A 19,885-nucleotide genomic window follows, 5' to 3' on the forward strand; every position below is an offset into this window, starting at 1 on the left:
ACCCAGCCTTGGAATCTCTCATTTTTCTTCAGTTGAGCACCAGACGAGCAGCTGATTTGTATTTAGCGCCCATCTGACATAAAAATCGTATTTTACTATAGCTGCTGGGGTACTTTTGTTGAAAATGTGTGGTTAAGTACACATGTAATAAATGTATGTGTAATGTGCTGCTACTTATAAAGTATGCCTTGAAAATGTTACTCCATCTAATTGTTTCACTAAACATGATTTCCTTCTTGTTCTTTTGACTCAGACACATGGTTTCCTTTCATTCATCTTCCCAAATATCTATGCCACAACAATCCCATCTCAATACCCCATCACCAGGCTCCAGAAAACCTAGAACCTATGGCTTATCACCAGGGCTCCAACATCAACCAGCCACGTCACCATGGGAAGTCAGTTAACATTTCCGCAACGAGATTCCTTCGACTGTAATGTTCTCACATCCTCCTGTGCAGGGTAGATATAGTAACCCCAAGAAACATGAAATGATAAGTCAACGTTATTGTCTATGATTAATGAAGAAACCTCATAAATGAGCCATATCCCTGGCCAAACACTGCTCTCCCCCTCATCCCAGAATGGTTCTTACTTCCAATTTTTGTCTATGATTACCATTTCAACTTGGGAGCCTTTTTCCCTAATGCTGTAGCTACGGTAGGAACAAAAAGAACCATCAGGCCAAGCTATCAATCACACCCTAGAGACAGTAATCGTGGGGACTTGGAGAATGGCATGAATCTAATATTTTGGTTCACACTTTAAAACATCTCTCTGTCAACTTCCTTGCCGGAACATCAACCAAATCAGAACAGAGACTATTAATTTTCCTGAAAATCATTCGATCTCTGCACTCAGACAAGCATCATTATTGTCTCCACAGAGTCTCCTCACAGACGTGCCAGTGTATTTTAAAGAAAAGCAAAAGCACAAAATGAGGTGAAAGCCAAGGAAACAGCTGCCAACATGACAATATTCTCTAATCAGCCATGATGCAGGGGCGTCATGTCATAGCATGCTCTGGAAGAGTTGAAAAATCACTTTGAAATTTGTCTTTCAAGTTATAATGAGATGTGGTCTTTGACATTTTATAAATTCATTAGAAACTTCATTAATATGGGTCCTTCTAAATTCAAATTTTGTAATGAGTTGTCATGAGCTAAGCTAATGTCAACATCCCCATTACATACATGACAAAAAAGTGAATCAGGGAAACAGCATAAGAGACATATAGGCCTATTTTTTTCCTCCCTCCCTCCCTTCCTTCCTTCCTCCCTCTTTCTTTCCTTCCTTCCTCCTTTCCTTCCTTCCTTCTTCCTTTCCTTCCTTCTTCCTTTCCTTCCTTCCTTCCTCTCACTCTCTCCTCCTTCCTTCCTCCTTTCCTTCCTTCCTTCCTCCCTCCCTTTCTTCCTTCCTTCCTCCTTTCCTTCCTCTTTTACTTCCTTTCTTTCTCCGTCCCTCTTTTTATCCCTCTTCCTTTCTTCCTTCAGCTGCTCCTTCATATTTATCCACACCAACTTCCTTACAAATATGGCTTTGGGTACCTCTAAAGTTAGAAAGCAAAGCATAAGCCACTTGCTTCTTCTTCCAGAAAAAGAGGATCGACGCTAAAACCTACCAATCAGGCTCAAAGCAACACCCTTCACACTTAACTTTGCTCTCTTAGCCTTCCCTTCCCTGCTGTCCTCAACCTCTCCACCCTGGCTCTCTGACAAAACCTTCAGCCTTGCACGACTGTAATAACTCAAAGCAATGACCCAGGGTCTGCTGCTTCCTCTCTTACCCATGGGTACAGTCATGATCATTCAATGTCTTTCAGTCAACAGCGCCCCAGGCCTGGTACAATAAATCTCTCCTAGCCTTAAGGAGGGAGGGAGAAAACCCCTCAGCCTCCAATCCAGAGACGGGAAGGATTCTTAAAAGCAGGGTTAGAGGGCAGATCTTGTGTGTCAATGTTAACTCCTTCTGTATATAGCAGCCATAGTTACCGTGTGGGTTGGTGAACGCTAAAACAGATGAGTCTCTGCCAAGATTTAAGCTAGTAACACCTTTAATTTCCATGGATAAATACAATTCATGGGCGAATACAGGGTTTATACCCTATATGGTAAACTGTATTTTCGGAATCGCGTAAATAATTACGCAGAGTTTAAACCTGGTGGAATGTCCCATGTCTCCATTTTTGGTACTTTCTTTTCCTTCACTGGGAAAGAAGGGTGCAAGAGAATTTGACTTGCTAATATTTACAATGGAAAGAAGACATATGCTTTCCATATACCCCTAAAAGATTATATTTTGCAATAAGCGAACACTAATGAAAAAGTTTCTAGTATGAGCTCATGGTTTAATAACTTAATACAAGGAGGTAGAGATATAAAGAATATTGAGTTGTGAGTCGTTCCCTTCTCTTTAGTGACTGGCTGTGTTGCCATGATGGGACACAGGTTGTGTTTCCCAATTTAACACAACAGCAGAAAGTGGGATGGGGACCCTTAGCATGTCCCTCGTATCAAGCAGGATTTTGATTGGATTTTTAATGGTAAATATATGTGACCTTTAGTTTTTGAAATTATGGCTACAATAATATAATATCCTGAGTGTTAACGGCATCAGTATCGCGTGACCTAAACATTTTCAGGCGCTCCTCATATTTCACAGTAAATCTGATGGGTCTTGTTCTCTGTAACCATTGTCTCAGTGCTACGTACTCAATGGTGTGATGACAGGTTTGACAATTTTTAGAAATTAGTCCAGGGGATATAATATTGGGAAGGGTGTGGCCAAAGGGCTGCAGGTGTGTAAACAAGGCACTGATAATGGTGGCTGCATGACAGGACCCTCGTATCTGTAGCAGAAAGCGCAGGGCATTGATGAGCATCTCAAGCGAGTCTGCGCAGAGCTGTAGTTGCCCCTCTGACTAATCACAGTTGTTTCTGCCTTGTTCTGGCCCTAACCTAACCATCTCTCACCCACTCTTCAAAGGTGTTCTCCTTACCTTTAGTTTTCTCCCCATGCTGCTTCCAAGAGTCTGTGTAAATAGAGTGTCCTGATTAAAAATACCCAATGGCTTTTCACAGCTTGCTTAAAAAATTAGCATAGTATTCCAGACTCTTTATCAATATGGAAAGTCTATTTTCATGGAACTAGAAAGGTAAATAGGAACGGGATGGGTCGTGTGAAGAGGTGATCGAAAATAAGGATCAGATTAAAAAGGAGGGGGAAGTCCCAGGAAGCACCCAGAGCTGCGTGGGAGATAAGCCCTACCGCAGCCTCCCCAGCACTTCCTGGTGTTTGTACTGTTTTAAGTGATGAAAGCAAGGATTCTTTGGTGAAATAGCAGGTAAAGGCTTCACTTTATCTGCAAGGAACACTTCTTCCAAGGACCATCCATCTATAGTGCAGTCTATACGTGTTTCAGATCTGTGCTCAGTTCCCAGTGAATTTGCCTTGGGTGGACACCCTCCTCCAAATGCCCTAGGATCCTAATGCACTGAGGCCCCAACATCTTGTGCAGCAGTAGAGGGTAGAGTCGGGTTGGTGGGACATGAAGTGAGCCAGCTGGAGACCTCCCTGAGCGGGCAGTGGCTAAGGACACCTCTCGTTTCAACGTTTGATGAAAAATGAGGCTCTCAGAAAACAATGTGCTTTAAATTTGTTTCTTTATAGAAAAAAAAATAGAGTGGGAGAATACACACAAAATATTCATAGTGGTGGATTGTAGGATTACAGTTTCTTCTTTTTTCCTTTTCTCATATCCCTGTTTTCAGTTTTGCTAGAATAAGCATGACGGAATTTTTAGTGGGATTCTGGCAACTCTAGAGATTTGGAATAAGAAATGAAAGGAGTCCAGGACTGGGTGATAAGAGTGATGTGGTCATATTTCTAGGGAGATCACTTTGTGTGTATTCTCCATGATTTAAATTCTCACAGATATTCCATTGCAAACTCTAAGAAAAGTTCCATGTTAAGTTAGGGTAACTAAAAAAAAAGAGGGAAAGAAAGAAAAGGAAAAGGAAAGGAAGAAAGGAGGCATAGATACAAATCAACTGATGCTTAGCTGAATTCAATGTGCCCAGTTTTTTTTTTTTTCTTCCTCTTTCCATTTTGTTCCAAGTTTCCTTTCTCCTTAAATGAAAGTACTTTATTCCTCTCCCAGGAGTATGTATTGGCATCTCTCAGAAATCTCTAATTTGGAACGAGAAGAGCTTGGGAACTTGAGAATCAAAAAATATCTCCAAGATGTGCTTTAGTCAATAATTCCAACATGCTTGCTCAACAAATCATTTACTGGAGTTTGGACCAATAGAGTTATTACTTGCTTTAAGAAAACCAAACAGATTTTGATGATAAACTTAGAGAATTCTTACCTATAACTGAAAGAATTTTTCACATATGGGTAGCCACAAATTCATCTGGGATAGGTTTAGAGGAAGAGCCCAGATAACTGCATATGGTCCAATGAGAAACAGATAAGGGATTCCTGACAATGTAATGCACACAGCAAGGACCTAGGGATAGCTGTCATTTATTAAGCTTCCATTATATGCTAGACACTGAGTCACAAGCTTTGTACGTATTCCATCTAAACTTCTCATTGATCACCTTGACCAACATTATCAGAAACTGAAGCACATTTTACAAATGTGGAAATTGAGATGCGTAGTATTTTCTTCAGGGTCACACAGCTAATGAGTGTCAAAGAGCAGGATTTAGGGGCTTCCCTGGTGGCGCAGTGGTTGAGAATCTGCCTGCCAATGCAGGGGACACGGGTTCGAGCCCTGGTCTGGGAGGATCCCACATGCCGCAGAGCAACTAAGCCCGTGAGCCACAACTACCGAGCCTGCACGTCTGGAGCCTGTGCTCCGCAACGGGAGAGGCCGCCACAGTGAGAGGCCCGCGCACCGCGATGAAGAGTGGCCCCCGCTCGCCACAGCCCTCGCACAGAAACGAAGACCCGACACAGCCAAAAATAAATAAATAAATAAATTTAAAAAAAAAAAAAAAAAGAGCAGGATTTAAACACAAATCTGAGTTTGATTTCCAATGTTGCCTTACTATAATCTTCTGGGAATGATCGTATTCTGTGAACAATGTTTTAGAAACTGGATTTCATTTTCATTTAATCTTTCTATCCATGCTATAGCACATCAGGATACATACTCTTTAAAATGTCATAAGAGATAAAAGTGAAATAAAGCCTTTGGATAATCAACAAATTTCCCTCTCAACCCCCGAAGAAGAGTAGAACCTCTATTTGAAACCAGATTCAGGTACTCTAGTTCTAGATTGGAATATATCTCTCATTTAGGTACACATGGCTCTAATTCTTAAATTTGCTTCAGTAGCCAATGAGACAATGGGATATGAAAACCACCACTGGTGCCACTTTTAATCCCCTCCTTGAGTCAACGAGGATGCAGTCATAAAAGCTTCATTATCACAGATTTTAGGCATAGTTACCAAAGTCATTAATGCACGTAGCAACATATTCTGACCTTACTCACAAAACCTTTGCTTGACCCCTCCTCCCAGGATGTTTCTGCCTCTTTCCTAGAATGGTGATCTCTGTGCCATAGTAACTCTAGGTAGGATGCATAGCAACATCCCCTGTGCTCATCTCTTCTAAGACTGGAAATAACAAAGAGAACTGAGCCCGAATCAACGCTGAGCCGTGGCTCTCTCTTCAGTGATGCTCTAGAGGAAAGAAGGACAGATGTGCTGAACCACTGTTAGTGAGCAGACAAATGTCTGATCCGACAGGCTTGGCTCCATGATTGCTACTTGTAAGCCACTTCTTTCTGAGAACAAGGCACTGAAACAAACTCACTCCCTTGATACTTGACTTTAAGCAAAGCAATTTAAAATTTCTTCAAACTTGGCGGTTGTTCAGTGAAAAAGAACTTGGTTTAAATGAGAATTGGAAGATCAAGTTAACCCTCTCTAATTGCACAAGGCTTTAGTGGGAGAAATCTATGGTCTTTGTAGGGCAACGGGAATAACTGTCGGCACCAAAAAGCATAATGCCGACATAAACACAGCACGTTTAAGGGGGTCTGGGACTGTGGAACTACTTAGTTCAGGACCCAAAAGAAAATATTTGGAGATTATATTGCAAGCAAATGGACATAAAGTTATTCATTCATTCAACAAAGTTTTACTGAGTGCTTGCTATGGCTGGGAAATGTTTTAAGTGTTTGGATACACATCAGTGAACAAAACAGAACAGATCTCTGTCCTATGCCCTGAGAGAAGTTACATTCTACTTCGGAGAGAAAAACAATAAATTATAAATAACTGTATAGTTTATTAGAGGGTTTTAAATGCTACAGCAGAAAGAAAAAGTAGAACAGGGTAAAGGCATATAGAATGTAGGAAACGGCAGTGTAGGGCTGTAGCATGACATTCTTAAGTGCTACTTAATATTGCTTTTGGATATTAATAAATGATTTGTGTGTCATTGCTGGTCCTCTTAGAAGCAAATGATGAGTAGATCACGATGCAGATCTGAGGTCAAGCAAAGGAGAAAGAAAGGAAGAAAAACTGGATGACAGTGTCTTAGACCTCAGTGCAGTTCTAAGGAAAGTTCGCCAAGGCCATCAAGAAGTCATCTAGCCAAGCCAATCATCAGAGTATCGCCGCATCTCCTAGGACCAGACCTGTCTTAGCAGCCCTGCTTCACTCCGTCACTGGCTGGTAGCAGCCCCTGGAAAGTCTGGCCTGTGCCAACACAATGATGTGTTTCAGAGGACAGTAGCTGGGGTCATCAGCCATACTCTCCTGTAATCAGAGATAAGAGACACACATTCTCATGGTTGCTACAATTAGTATAGTAGATATCTCATATGTTTGGCAGACTAGCATCCTTGCCCCTTCCTCGTGTCACTGCACCTCCATGTTCCACTGGAGATGAAAACTCCTCTCTGTGTGCAGCCTTGGTAGAACTACCCAACCTGGTGCTCAGACAAGCCCTCACTGGAAGGACAGGCAAATCATCCATGCTGACCAATCATTCTTTCTCTTCTGGTAATTTAAATCTTGACCAGAGGGATCCAAGATCAAAAATGAAGGAAGCAGAGTCATTCAACCATGAAGACCAGAAAAAACTTGCCAGTTATTCCTGCTACCTAGGCCTCATGAACACTACTGCTTCTTGCCTTTTTCAAAGACTGGTTGCTCATGCCTTTCTTTGGTTCCATAAGTTACAACAGATGTTTTCAATAAATTAATATTTTTGCTTCAGATAACCAGAATCCATTTATATTGCTTACAAAGAACCCTAATTACAAAACGGATATATTTAGAAAAGGACAGTCAAAATCCAGGGATTAGATGACATTGCATATGGTCGAGTCCTGAATTCTTCATTTATTTGCTGGGTATCCTCAGATACAATTTTGACACCTGTTTGTACCACATCTGCATACTGGATATATGTCTGCTTCTCATGGCTACGAGCTTTGAAGAGGTCAATACATGCAAAAGTATTTTATACTTTTTGACTAATCATATAAAGTAAGGAGTTTACCTGAATGTGTAATGCTTTAATTCTTTAACCATTAAAAAAATCAGGCATAACTATGGCTCAGTATTAATATTTGTTAAAGCTAGGTGGGTATAGGGTGGGCATTTGTTATAAAAATCTATGTATTTTGTGTATGTATGAAACATTTCATAATTTTCTTTTTAAATTAAGGAAATCGGATAATTATTCAGCACTTCCTTAAACATCTAATTGAGTATTAAGTTGTAACATACAAAGTCTTTTCAGATTGCTGGAGTTAGAAAAGATCTTTAAAGATGATGACGAGGAACTTTTTACTGTAGAGATGAAGATCCTGAGTTCAGAGTGGTTCAGTAAAGAGTGCAAAACGATGAATGTTAATTGTTGAAATGGGAGGCATTAGACCTCAAGTCATATGATTCTCAGTTTTGTGGGCTTTGTGCTGAAACACACGGCATTTGTCCAAACATTAAAAAAAAAAAAAACAACCAAAGAAATAATTATCACATGAGTAAATAATCTAGTTTTGATATCTTAAAAGGAAAACTTGTACTTATAGATGTTATTGATAAAATAAGCCAGGACATGTAACAAACTCCGCATTAATCAAGTTCTTTTTAAGCAGTTAGGTACAGAATTAGAAGCTGTGTTTAAAAGCTTGGGCAAATAAGGTAAAAAGGATGGAAAATATGTCCTGTGGGAGAAAGCAGAAATTTTGCAATGAGAATTTGGAAACAAGGAAATAGGAATTGAAAAGAGATGGTTAAGGATCTCCCGACAATTCTCCAGTGCATAAATATACGATTGCAGTTTTAGGTGTCAATTTAGCACTTTCCAAGAACATGAAGACAACAAACATACTGAGTATTTCCTCCATTGTGCAAACTCGACTCTTAGTGAAGATTCACGAACACTGCACCAGATTGCCCTGAGTCACAACTTGGCAGGCATGTGAGGCAAAACAGTTAGGCGCTTCCTCAACTTCCTGTTTCTTCCCTAAAATAGAGTTGATACTTCACCAGAACTGGAGGCCAAACCCCAGTGCCTAGACAAGCATCACTGGATCCACCAAGCTCAGGGGAGCTCTTAGTACTGACAAACCTGCCCCAAGACAGACATCTTATGAAAAACAAATCTGTGCGTAACATTTTCTTATTAGCTTCCATATGATTATAGGCATTTTCTTCCAATAACAAGAAAAGTACATTTTGAGCCTATAGCTGTAATTAAAACATGACAATTCAGAATTCTCCTAAACCACGAGGGCTTCAATTTGATGGTCAGCCTAACAGATTTGGTACATCCACCTTCAGAGGTCAGCAGGCTAGATTGGAAATATTTTTGGCTTTGCCATTCATATAGCCTCTGTCTCAACTACTCAACTCTGCTATTGTAGTGCTAAAACAGTAATAAGCAACACATAAAATATGAGCATGATTGTTTTCCAATAAAATGTCCTTTGTAAATCAGGCTTCCCCCCAATTATGGCCCACAGTCCCTATTTTGCCAACTCCCTATGTAGAAACCTACAGATTACTGTATATGAGTAGTCAGCTCTTGATTCTTTGGAAGTTTTGAACAGACTCTATCCTGTGACAGTATTTAAGAAGTACTATTTGTTAGTGTAAGAACCAGGTAGAGTCTTTGTTTAGGTAGAACCCAGATTATGAATGCCATAGCGGTACATGCTAAAAGAAGATTATCCAGACAACTGTCTTTTACAGAGGGTAGTTATTTCCTTTCTCTTTTGGTAATGAGAATATACTTAGTTATTCTTCACCTGAAAAATAGGCTTAACTGTCAATGAGCCAGAAGGATCTCTGACAAGGCTTTTCTTCCAGTTCCATCAATAGAAGCTACTTTGGGGCTTTCTGAGCTGCATCATAAAGCAAAATACATGCAAATCAGGAGGCTGAAGGAGTGAAATGGAGATTGTGGTCAAAGAGTCTATACAAAATCAGGCCAAAGCAAGCTAAAAAATGTGAGAAAGAAGCTAAAAAATGTGAGAAATTTCTTCTCTGGCAGTCTCTTTTATGCACAGAGAAAGACAGGTAGTTTTCCAAATCATTATATATATTCTATACAATAAAACAACCTTAGGCAGAATGGGATTTTTTTAACCTCCAAACACATTCTGAATTTAATGTTTTCCCATTCAATAGTATCTTTCCTTAGTAGCATTGTTAACAAGATTTCTTTTGCTGTTTGACTCCTACTGTATTTCTGAAACAGAGTGCTTTTTTTTTTTTTCTTTAATAGTGGAACATAACGTTTCAAAAGATAATTTAGTGGACTCAAAATTGAAGAATTCTGAGGAAGTCAAGACTTCAGGAAAAATAGCTCTCCTTATCATAGATGAAATCAGCTCTCCAGTTACAGCCTGTTTTACTGCCCATCAATAGAGATGTTCCAGACATAAGATCTTTTCTTTCACTTGATGTCATTTTTAATAATGAGGCTTCTTGGATCCTTCTCACCAGTGCTCTGTGGATTAGTAAATATTAAAAAAAAAAAAACAGACAGAAAACCCCAAATTCACACCCCAGACTTTCCTCCCCTCTCATCTTAAATATACACCCAACAAAGCACAAAAGAGCAGGTAAGGTGACTTCTACAGCAAATGCACATTTTAGAGACATTCCTGACACTTCCTTCTTTCTCATCCCCCAAACCAAAGAGATCACCCAATCCTTCTAGTAGCTAAACTGGTGAAATTGATTCTAAATCCATTCACTCTCACTTCTTTATTGGCCACATCCTAGACTAAGCCAGGGTTTCTCAAACTTTAATGTGCAGCAGAATGCCCTGGAGGGCTCCTGAAAGCACAGGCTGCTGGGCCCACCTCCAGATCTGATTCAGTAGGTCTGGGCGGGGCCTGATAATTTGCATTTCTCACAGCTCCAGGTGATGCCAATACTACTGGGCTTCACATCACACTCTGAGCAGCACGTGGCTGACGGACCATCACCGCATGTGTGCGTTACCTGCCTTGCATGGCAGCAAAAATAATCTTTGAAAAAAATGCAATAGTCATGTGACTTCCCTTAGAACACTTTGACCGCCGTTAGTTAACTAGCAATGGCGTGAGTCTGACAGCAATCTGACTCCTGTCTCCCTCCCCACCCCATGTGACACCTGGTTCTCCAGTGACACGGGTCTTCTCTCCTTTTCTCAGATGACGCTGTCTCTCCCAGGACCTTTGCACACGCAGCTCTATTTGCCTAGAATCCTTTCATTCTGTTCTCCATGCAGTCAATTTCTACTTATCCTTCAAAATTCAACTCAGACATCACTTCCTTGATGAAGACTTCCTCGTACCCCAGATTTGGTCGGATCCCTCTGTCACTCCCTCCCATAGCAGCTGGTAATTTTCCTGCAAATTACTTAACAGGTTGTGTGATTATTTGATGCGTCTTTCTTTCTCAGTAGACTGTAAGGTACAGGAAATCACAGACTATGTCTTCTTTCTCTTGCACTCTCCCACATGCAAAGCAGAGTGCCTGGCCTGAATATGGCAGGTGCTCTAAAGTTTGTGTTAAAAGAATAAAGTTCATCATTAGAAGATGCATTCCAATTTTACAATAATAACATTGCTGGTTGCAAGAGTGATCACTAACATTTACTAAGCACTCATGCGCCAGGCACTGTGCACAGCACTTTACAAGCAACATTTCATTCAAGCCTATGAAGTAGATGCTATTTATTATTGCCATCTTACAGATGAGAAAACTGAGGCTCAGGAAGTTGAAGTTCATTGCCCCAAATCACATAGATTATAAGTGATGACAGCTTTTTTTGCCTGACAGATACAAATCTAGACTCATTATTACAGCCAGCATTTATGTGGTTCTTCATATTTTCTATCACTTATTTCCTTTATCGGAACCCCTTGATAGCTTTAAGATATAAGTATTATCTCTGTTCGCCTCTTACAGACAAGATAAAGTATTGAAGGGTGAAACGACTTTGCCAAGGTCACATACAGAATGTCAATGACTGAACCAGGACCCGAACTCAAGTCTTCACACAGGAAGCTTATAACTTTTCCAGCCAACCATGTTGGAAATGGTAAACAGTGCTTTCTATAATAAGAAAATTTTTACTACATATCTGTTCTCAAATATGCATCTGAAAATGTGAATTCACTTGAACATCCTGCCAAGTTGCTAAAGGCCAACAACTGGATTGCTTCTTAGAAAACTCTTTCAGCTTTGAGAGGTATTTCCATGCCAGAGCTTCTAGGTAGAGCAAAAATACTTCTCCCTTTCACATTCGGGGTGGCAGGGGGAGGGGGGTCCCATTATCTCCAACACCAAGCACAAGGATTCCTGAGTTATGTGCAAGTTGCTGGCTTTGTCTGAATTCTCAGTGGCCGCCTCTCCAGCTGCTCTCCCCTTGCCTTTTCTTTCCTTTTTTAAAATTTGTATTGGAGTATAGTTGATTTACAATGGTGTGCTAGTTTCTGCTGTATAGCAAAGTGAATCAGTTATACATGTACATATATCCACTCTTTTTTAGGTTCTATTCCCATAGAGGTCATTACAGAGTATTGAATAGAGTTCCCTGTGCTATACAGTAGGTCTTTATTAGTTACCTGTTTTATATATAGTAGTGTGCTATGTGTCAATCCCAATCTCCCAATTTATCCCTCCCCTCCCCTTTTCCCCCCTGGTAACCATAAGTTTGTTTTCTACTTCTGTGACCTAGACTTTGTCATACTGAGTGAAGCAAGTCAGACAGAGAAAGGCAAATATCATACGATATCACTTATATGTGGAATCTAAAAAGATGGTACATATGAACCCATCCCTCTTGCCTTTTCTTGCCAGCGTTCTCTGCGGGGGCACTCACCTCTCTTGGCTTCCTTATTTGTTTACCTCCTTTGTGCCTGCATTGGCCTAGCCTCCGAAAGGCAGCTGTGATAGAAAAGACTTAAGAGCAGAGGGATGTGGATGAATAAACCTCCTGACCCCAGTCCTGAAACCCTGAATTAAGGACAACCTGGTCACTTCCTGGGCAAACATATGTTGATTTAGTAACCTGGCAGAAAACTCCAGAATGCCACTTCCTCTATCTGTGCAAGCTATTTATTTAAAAAGAAAAAAAATATCCTAGCAATGGAATCAATTTCTGTCTAGAAACAGAAAGAAAAGGGAAGGTTGGGGTCAGAGGCCTGAGGAAACTTGGAAGAAGAGGGAACTATGAGTTAGAAACAAAAGGGCAAAATGAGCTCACGGGAGACAGACTCATACAGTGTCTCAGGGTTATTCCTATATGGGAGAAGTACAGGGATTCATTTGAAACAGCAAGAGAAATATTTTCATTCAGTTAGCAAGTATCTATTAAGCATTTCTTAAGTATCAAGGACTGTTCTAGGCATGTAGATACCAGGATTAATACGGAATCAGAAAGAAGGGCCACTCTCAACTGTGCATAATCTCATGGGGGAGACAGATGTGTAAAGAGAAAGTTATAACACAGGGTGTGTCTCAGTCAGTTCTGGCTGCTGTAACAAAGCACTGTACAAAGACGGGGTGGCTTATAAACAACAGAATTTTTTTTTTCTTAAAGCTATGGAGGCTGGGTGGGCTGGATGTCTGAGCTCAGGGTACTGGCACCATTGGGTTCTGGTGAGGACCCTCTTCTGGGTTGCAGACTGCCAAATTCTCGTTGTGTCTTCACACGGTGGAAAGAGAATGGGCGAGCTCTCTGGCCTCTTCCTATAAGGGCACTAATCCCATTCATGAGGGCTCCACCCTCATGACCTATTACCTCGTAAAGACCTCTCCAAATACCACCAAAATGGAATTAGGGTTTCAACATATGAATTTGAGAGGAAATAAAACATTCAGTTCATTGCAGGACGGGACCTACTCTAAAGAATGGAAGCATGATATGAAACAGAAGGATCAGAAGGTCACAGCTGGTGAAGGTCTCACAGGTGAGACAGGCTTGAACTGAGTCTCGATGAATTTATTAGCTTAATGTGAGTGGGGGAGGTGGTGGAACTTCAAGTTCAAAGGCACAAGGCAATTTAGAACGTGGAACATGTTTAAAAAAAAAAAAAAAGCATTAAATAATGAATCAGGCTGAAGCGGGAGTGGGGGGTAGGGGGGTGCTGTATGGGAATGATGAGTGAGGGAGGGGGAGGGTGGAAAAGGGGAAGGATGAGTTTGAAGAGATAGACTACAGACCAGAGAGAGCTCATCAGTGGCTTTATACGCAGCCTAAAGAATTTGCATTTATCCTGAGACGCTATGAGGAACCACTGAAGCCTTGGTCATAGGATAGTAGTATGATCAGGTTTGCACTGTAGGAAGATGACTTTGGAAGCGGTGAGAAGAAAGGATTTGAGAGGGCACCATTGGAGATTGGGCGACTAGTACTGATGAAGTGGAATTGCTGCAACCCAGGCACAGAATCATGAGAATCTGAACAAGGGCAGTGGCAGGAGGGAGGGCTGTCTATATCAGGGCAAAAGGGTCCAGGTGGGAGCCCTGGAGGTCTGAATTGCTGGTAACAGTTATTGTGTACATTTGGTGGGTGTCACTAAGAAATAGAGCACAGCTCTATTTTTTTATACTTGTAACCAGTCAATATTTTAGAATTATTCATGTTGGAAGTATACTTTTAGCATGTCTAGAATGGTGCAATTTTTGTTGTTAATTTTGTAATTCATACACAACTTGAAAGAGATAGAGCCTCTTGGCAAAGACATCATAAAATCGTTATAGGATCTCTTTTTAGGTGGTGAGATGTCCATGGCTTTCTGGAAGGGTGTGGGAGGCTGGAAACCAGCCCACAGGGCAGGGCTCAGGTTCTCCCCAGGGGCAGGCATTGGACTCAGGCATCTAACTGGGAGGTTCTGAGGGTCTGGCATTCTGAGAGATGGGTTCTTCTTGTTGGGAGAACATGTCAGGGGAGGAAGGGGTACTTGTTAAATGGCTATAATATTCAGAACCGGCCTCCCAGGCATGCAACTTGTGTAGTCCACAGGCCCTACACTCAGAAGGGCCCTCAGGCTTTGGTTTCAAGACCTGCTGTTGCCATCTTGAAATTTTTAGTAAGTTTTTTCTAACAAAGGGGTCTGCATTTTCACTTTGCAACTGCAAATTATGTAGCCTGTCCTGACAATGCACGCTGAACCATGGTTATCTCATTTGGTCCTTCATCAGACATCCCTGAGGGTGGCATTGCTAGCTCTACTTCAGAGAAGATCAAGCTGATGCTCAGACAAGCAAGGTCGCTGAACTACAGTATACACTTAGTGAGTGGAGAGAGCTAAGATTCCACCCCAAGTTTTTGATCTCTTTATACTAGCTATTCAGAGCTAGTCTTTGGCCTGGGCACAGGAAATGTAGTGGGAAGACCTTTACCATGGCTTCCTGCAAGTTCAGTATCATTTCTTCCCACCCCAGAAAGAGAGATAACCTTTCAAATAATGAGCTTCTCTTATTTCAAAGGCAACGTGTTTAACTCCAAAGAGTCTCAAGCATTGCTTGTGGTTATATTTCATTTCTGGCTCCTAAAGATGGGAATAACGAAGAACCACAGGTACAAAAATGAGTAACTTAATGGATTCTTTTTTTTTTTTTTTACGTTTTTTTGTTTCTTCTTTTGAAGTATAGTTTGTTTACAATGTTGTGTTAGTTTCAGGTGTGCAGCAAAATGATTCAGTTATACATATATATATATCCTTTTTCAGATTGTTTTCCCTTATAGATTATTACAGGATATTGAGTAGAGTTCCCTGTGCTATACAGTACGTCCTTGTCGGTTATCTATTTTATATATAGTAATGTGTATAAGTTAATCCCAAACTCCTAATTTATCCCCCCACCAACTTAATGGATTCCTGCCTTCCCAGTCTGCCAGTTATCCCTTGAGAGGTGCCTATAGCACCTGGGAAGTCCAGCCATCGCCACTCAGGGGCCAGGGCAGGTGAGAAAATGCCAGGCCACCCTGGGTGGGGAGCTGGGGTGGCCATGCCTGGCGGCCTGACTTAGTGTTGAAGAGCACAGGGGTCACTGCCAGCACCTGGATTCTGACCCTCCCCCTAACTTCTCCGTGAGTCAGTTTCTTTAACTGTGAGATGGGGGTATTACTAAGATCTGCCTCCAAGGGTTGATGGGAGAAATAACGGGAGAAACAACGCAGGCAAAGAGCAGAGCACAGAGCTTGGCCCACAGTGAACACGCAGCAAATGGGAGCGGTTATTATTTGATGACGTTGTCTGTGTTAAGTCAGGAAGGCTGACCTCCAGGAAGTGAAGGTCCGCAGGAATCTAGCTAGCTGGGGAGTATCAGTGACCGCTCAGTTGTGGAAGGACAGGCCCAGCTAAGCACTTCCTGATGAATGAAATGAGGCCCTAGCTAGACGTCTGCCTCGCTTTGTTCTGACCATCCTGGCTGGAGAGCCGGGGTGAGCACAGGCCCCTTCAATAAACGGTCTCACGTAAAACTCCTCATTGATTACACAATGCAACCTTAACCATGGGTGTAGAAGAAGAACAGGCTTTCTCTCGGAGTAGATATGCGAAGCAGACCAGGAAAGCTGTCTACATTTATAGGTACAAAGCCTGAACCCAGGCAAGAAAAAAGATAAATTGCAAGGCAGGCTTTTCAGTCAAGTGGCACATGCCAGCCCCAGCCAAGTTCTTTCTGAGCCCTTCCCCTTTGGCCACTATTTCTTTGAAGTCCTTAACTATATTTGCACTTCTGAGCTTCACCTTTTGAATGCAAAAGACACGGGAGGAAAATATAGAACACTAATCTTCTATCGAGACTGAACAGATTCACTAGAGAATCATCATAAATGCATCATAAAATGCTTTCCATTTCAGAGCAGGCAAAGTCTCAAGTAAGGTCCCAGAGGAAGCAGGCTGGCGAAAGCGGCTGAGAGTAGCAAGAACAACCCGACCCATGGTTCTCTAATAACTTAGTTGTTGGGAGCATGGTAGGGTACTTGCTGGCCCTTCAGACATTATGAAAACTGCAAATTTTGCAAGCATTTTTAAAATTCTGCACTTCAGAGTTAAATGTCCTCTTACTAGACACATACACACACCAAAAGTGTTTCTACAAATCTAGATGTGGCATTTTAAAAACATGGCTGCAATGAACATTGGGGTGCACGTATGTTTTCGAATTATGGTTTTCTCCACATATACGTGCAGGAGTGGGATTTCTGGATCCTATGGTAGTTCTATTTTTAGTTTTTTAAGGAACCTCCATACTGTTCTAACACAACATCGTAAATCAGCTGTGCTCCAATAAAGTTTTTAAAATAAATTAAAAAAATAAAAACATTTTGGGCACACTTCCTATCAAGGGTTGGGGTCTAGGTGCCCCCGTCACAAATCTGGGTGGACTTGTGTCTGCTCCATCCACAGTACCAATATGGGATGGAAGAGGTTATGCTAGATGATTTCCTAAAATAGGTCACGAAAGGTCTCACAACTTCTGCCTGCTTCGTGGAAGCCTAGACTGCCCGGGGCCCCTGGGGTTAAGGAAGCTATGGCAGACACCTCAGTCCACTGTCCCAAATGATTCCAGACTTTCAAGATGCCAGACCTGAGTGAAGCCATCTGAGATCCTGCAAAGCAGTGCATCTCCCATGTGAACCCCACCTCACAACCAACCTCTGCTAACTCCACACGGAAGATGAATCACTCAGCCAAGCCCAGCTTGGATTCCTGACCTACAATATTGTTAAGGCATAAGAGTTTCTATGTTAAGCCACTAAGTTCTAAGGTAGCTCTTCCACAGCTGTAGATAGCTGGAACACTAAATGAACTTCCTTGACTCTACCAGCCTGTAAACAAGAACATGGTTGCACCCATTCCCCAGAAGAAAGTTTCCAAGGTCCCATCCTCACCAGCTCTTCAGGAAACCGAGTCCCCAAATGGGCTCTTCACAGATACTTCTAGAATCCAGAGTAAATGTCCCCACAGGCTAGTCTTCTTGGCTTCCAAGCATGCAGCACTCTGCGTTCCGCGTTGTCCTCCAGGCTCACTTGGATGCCCTCAGTTGTGCCAAAGGCACCACCCTGAGACAGGCTGGGACCTGGGACCTGGGACCCTTTGCTGCAGTGCTTGCACCTGGACAAACGTCTCTTCGAGCAACAAAATACAAAGAAACTATAAGGGACTAAAAATAACTGCGTACATGTGCAGTTGGGGCAAATAATGGACAACAAGATACAAAAAGACCAAAAACCCAACTGCCACTTCTGAAGAGCCGGGAGCAAAAGCAGGGTACTGCGCATGCCCCCTGCACACAACACCACCTAAGGGGTGGGCAGACCACCTAAGCCACCCCTCTGGCCCAACCCTGGGACACACCCCTACCCTCACCCCCATGTAAGGAACCAGCTCACACCCCCACCCCCATGCCGGGTAAGCGAGCAAGGGAACCTGTTGCTTGTTCTCGCTCCCTCCTGCTGAAGCGGGGGCCCCAGTAAAGCCTTGCCTGAATTTCTTGTCTGGCCTCATCAATTCCTATTGATTGAGGAGGCCAAGAGCCCTGGTCAGTAACAATCCCATGCAGAGCTCATGTCCGTGGGGCTGTGGCTCTGACAGCCTCAGGAGCCTGAGGAGATCCTTAGGAAAATATTGCCCTTGCCCCTGTATCACCTCTCTCTGGGCCTGGAGTCATCTGAGTCCAGGGTTATGTGGGGAAATGATCTTTTTTTTGCTCAGAATTATCTTCCTTCCTCCCCAGGGCTCACTCAAGCCTAAGATAAAGTTTCATTTATTTTCTGTAATCTCAAGCCTGGTTTCCTTAGCTCTGTTGAAATAGATTCTTGGCTGGCTGACTTGCTCATTGTTCTCTAGATGTGGTGAAAATCTAAAGCTACTACAAATGATGCCCATGTTGGGAACCCCCATATTCACAGAAGACACTCATTTAGACACTGCACTTTCCATTACAAAGCATTTTCCTGTTACTTGTTTATTACATGGCTGGGCACAGCACACCTTGCTCTGCAATTTGGATCCTACATGAAACCATTCTATATGCAATGCTACAAGCCCATTTCCTAACAGTCAAATGGTCAAGTCACATATGTTATACATTTAAAATGTCAACTTTAATCTGATGTTCTACAACCCCAAGCTTTGCCTTTTCTCCTATATAGAGCTGCAATCCTAAAATGCCTAAAGAGCATAATCAAATATTCTAAAAATCTTCTGCAGAGTCACACTGAATAACTGGGTGTAATGGAACTAAGAATATATGCTGCCCACTAGAGACTCACTTCAGAAATAAGGCAACATATAGATTGAAAGCGAAGGTATGGGAAAAGATATTCCATAGAAATGGAAACAAAGAGAAAGCTTGTGTAGCTATACTCATAAAAGACAAAAAAGACTAAAGCAAAGACTGTCATAAAAGACAAAGAAGGGCACTACACAATGATAAAGAGGTGAATCCAGCATGAAGATATAGCATTTATAAATATAAATACATCCTACATAGGAGCACCAAAATATGTAAAGCAAATATTAAGAGACCTAAAGAGAGAAATGGACAGACAGCAATAAAATAATAGTAGGGGACTTTAACAGCCCCACTTACATCAATGTACAGACCATTCAGAAGAAAATCGATAAGGAAGCATTGGCCTTAAAGAACACATTAGACCAGATGAATCCTATGTCTCTTGATAGTCTTATGGGGTTTCCTTATATGTAACAATTTGCTTTTTTCTTGCTGCTTAAGGTTTTCTCTTTATCTGTAATGTTTGACATTTTACTTATAGTGTGTTTTGGTGTGGATCTCTTTGGGTTCATCTTTTATGGGACTTCGCTTCCCGGACCTGGATGTTTGTTTCCTTTCCTAGGTTAGGGAAGTTTTCAGCTGTTATTTCCCCAAATAGTTTTTCTTTTCTCTCTGTCTTCTCTGGGACCACCATAATGTGAATGTTATTCTACTGGATGTTGTCCCATAGGTGTCTTATCTTCCTTTTTTTTTTTCATGTGTTTTTTTCCTTTTGCTGCTCTGTATGGGTGAGTTCCATTATTTTGTCTTCTAGCTTGCTGATCCATTCTTCTGCATCATCTAGTCTGCTGTTGAACCTCTTGTGTATTTTTCAGTTCAGTTATTGCATTCTTCAGCTCTGTGACATCTGTTGGTGTTTCTTATATTTTCTATCTCTCTGTTGAGTTCAGCCATTCTTCTTCTGAGTTTCTGAGCATCTTTTTGATCCTTGTTTTGAATTCTTTATCAGGTAGGTTACTCATCTTCATACCGTTAAAAGTCTTTTTCTGAGGTTTTGGCTTGTTCTTTTGTTTGAAACATACTTCTCTGTTTCTTCATTCTGCCTGACCCTCTGTTCCTATTTCTATGCATTAGGCAGATCAGTTACATATCCCAGTCT

General features: G+C 41.6%; 1 protein-coding gene across 1 annotated transcript in view; it reads right to left on the reverse strand.

Annotated features, from left to right (window-relative positions):
• The window catches only part of KCNH8 (potassium voltage-gated channel subfamily H member 8), a 392,473-nt gene that overhangs the window by 234,642 nt on the left and 137,946 nt on the right, over nt 1–19,885 (reverse strand). The window lies entirely within an intron of this gene.

Source organism: Eschrichtius robustus, chromosome 6 (assembly GCF_028021215.1).
Source record: "Eschrichtius robustus isolate mEscRob2 chromosome 6, mEscRob2.pri, whole genome shotgun sequence".
In the NCBI taxonomy this organism is placed as follows: Eukaryota; Metazoa; Chordata; class Mammalia; order Artiodactyla; family Eschrichtiidae; genus Eschrichtius; species Eschrichtius robustus.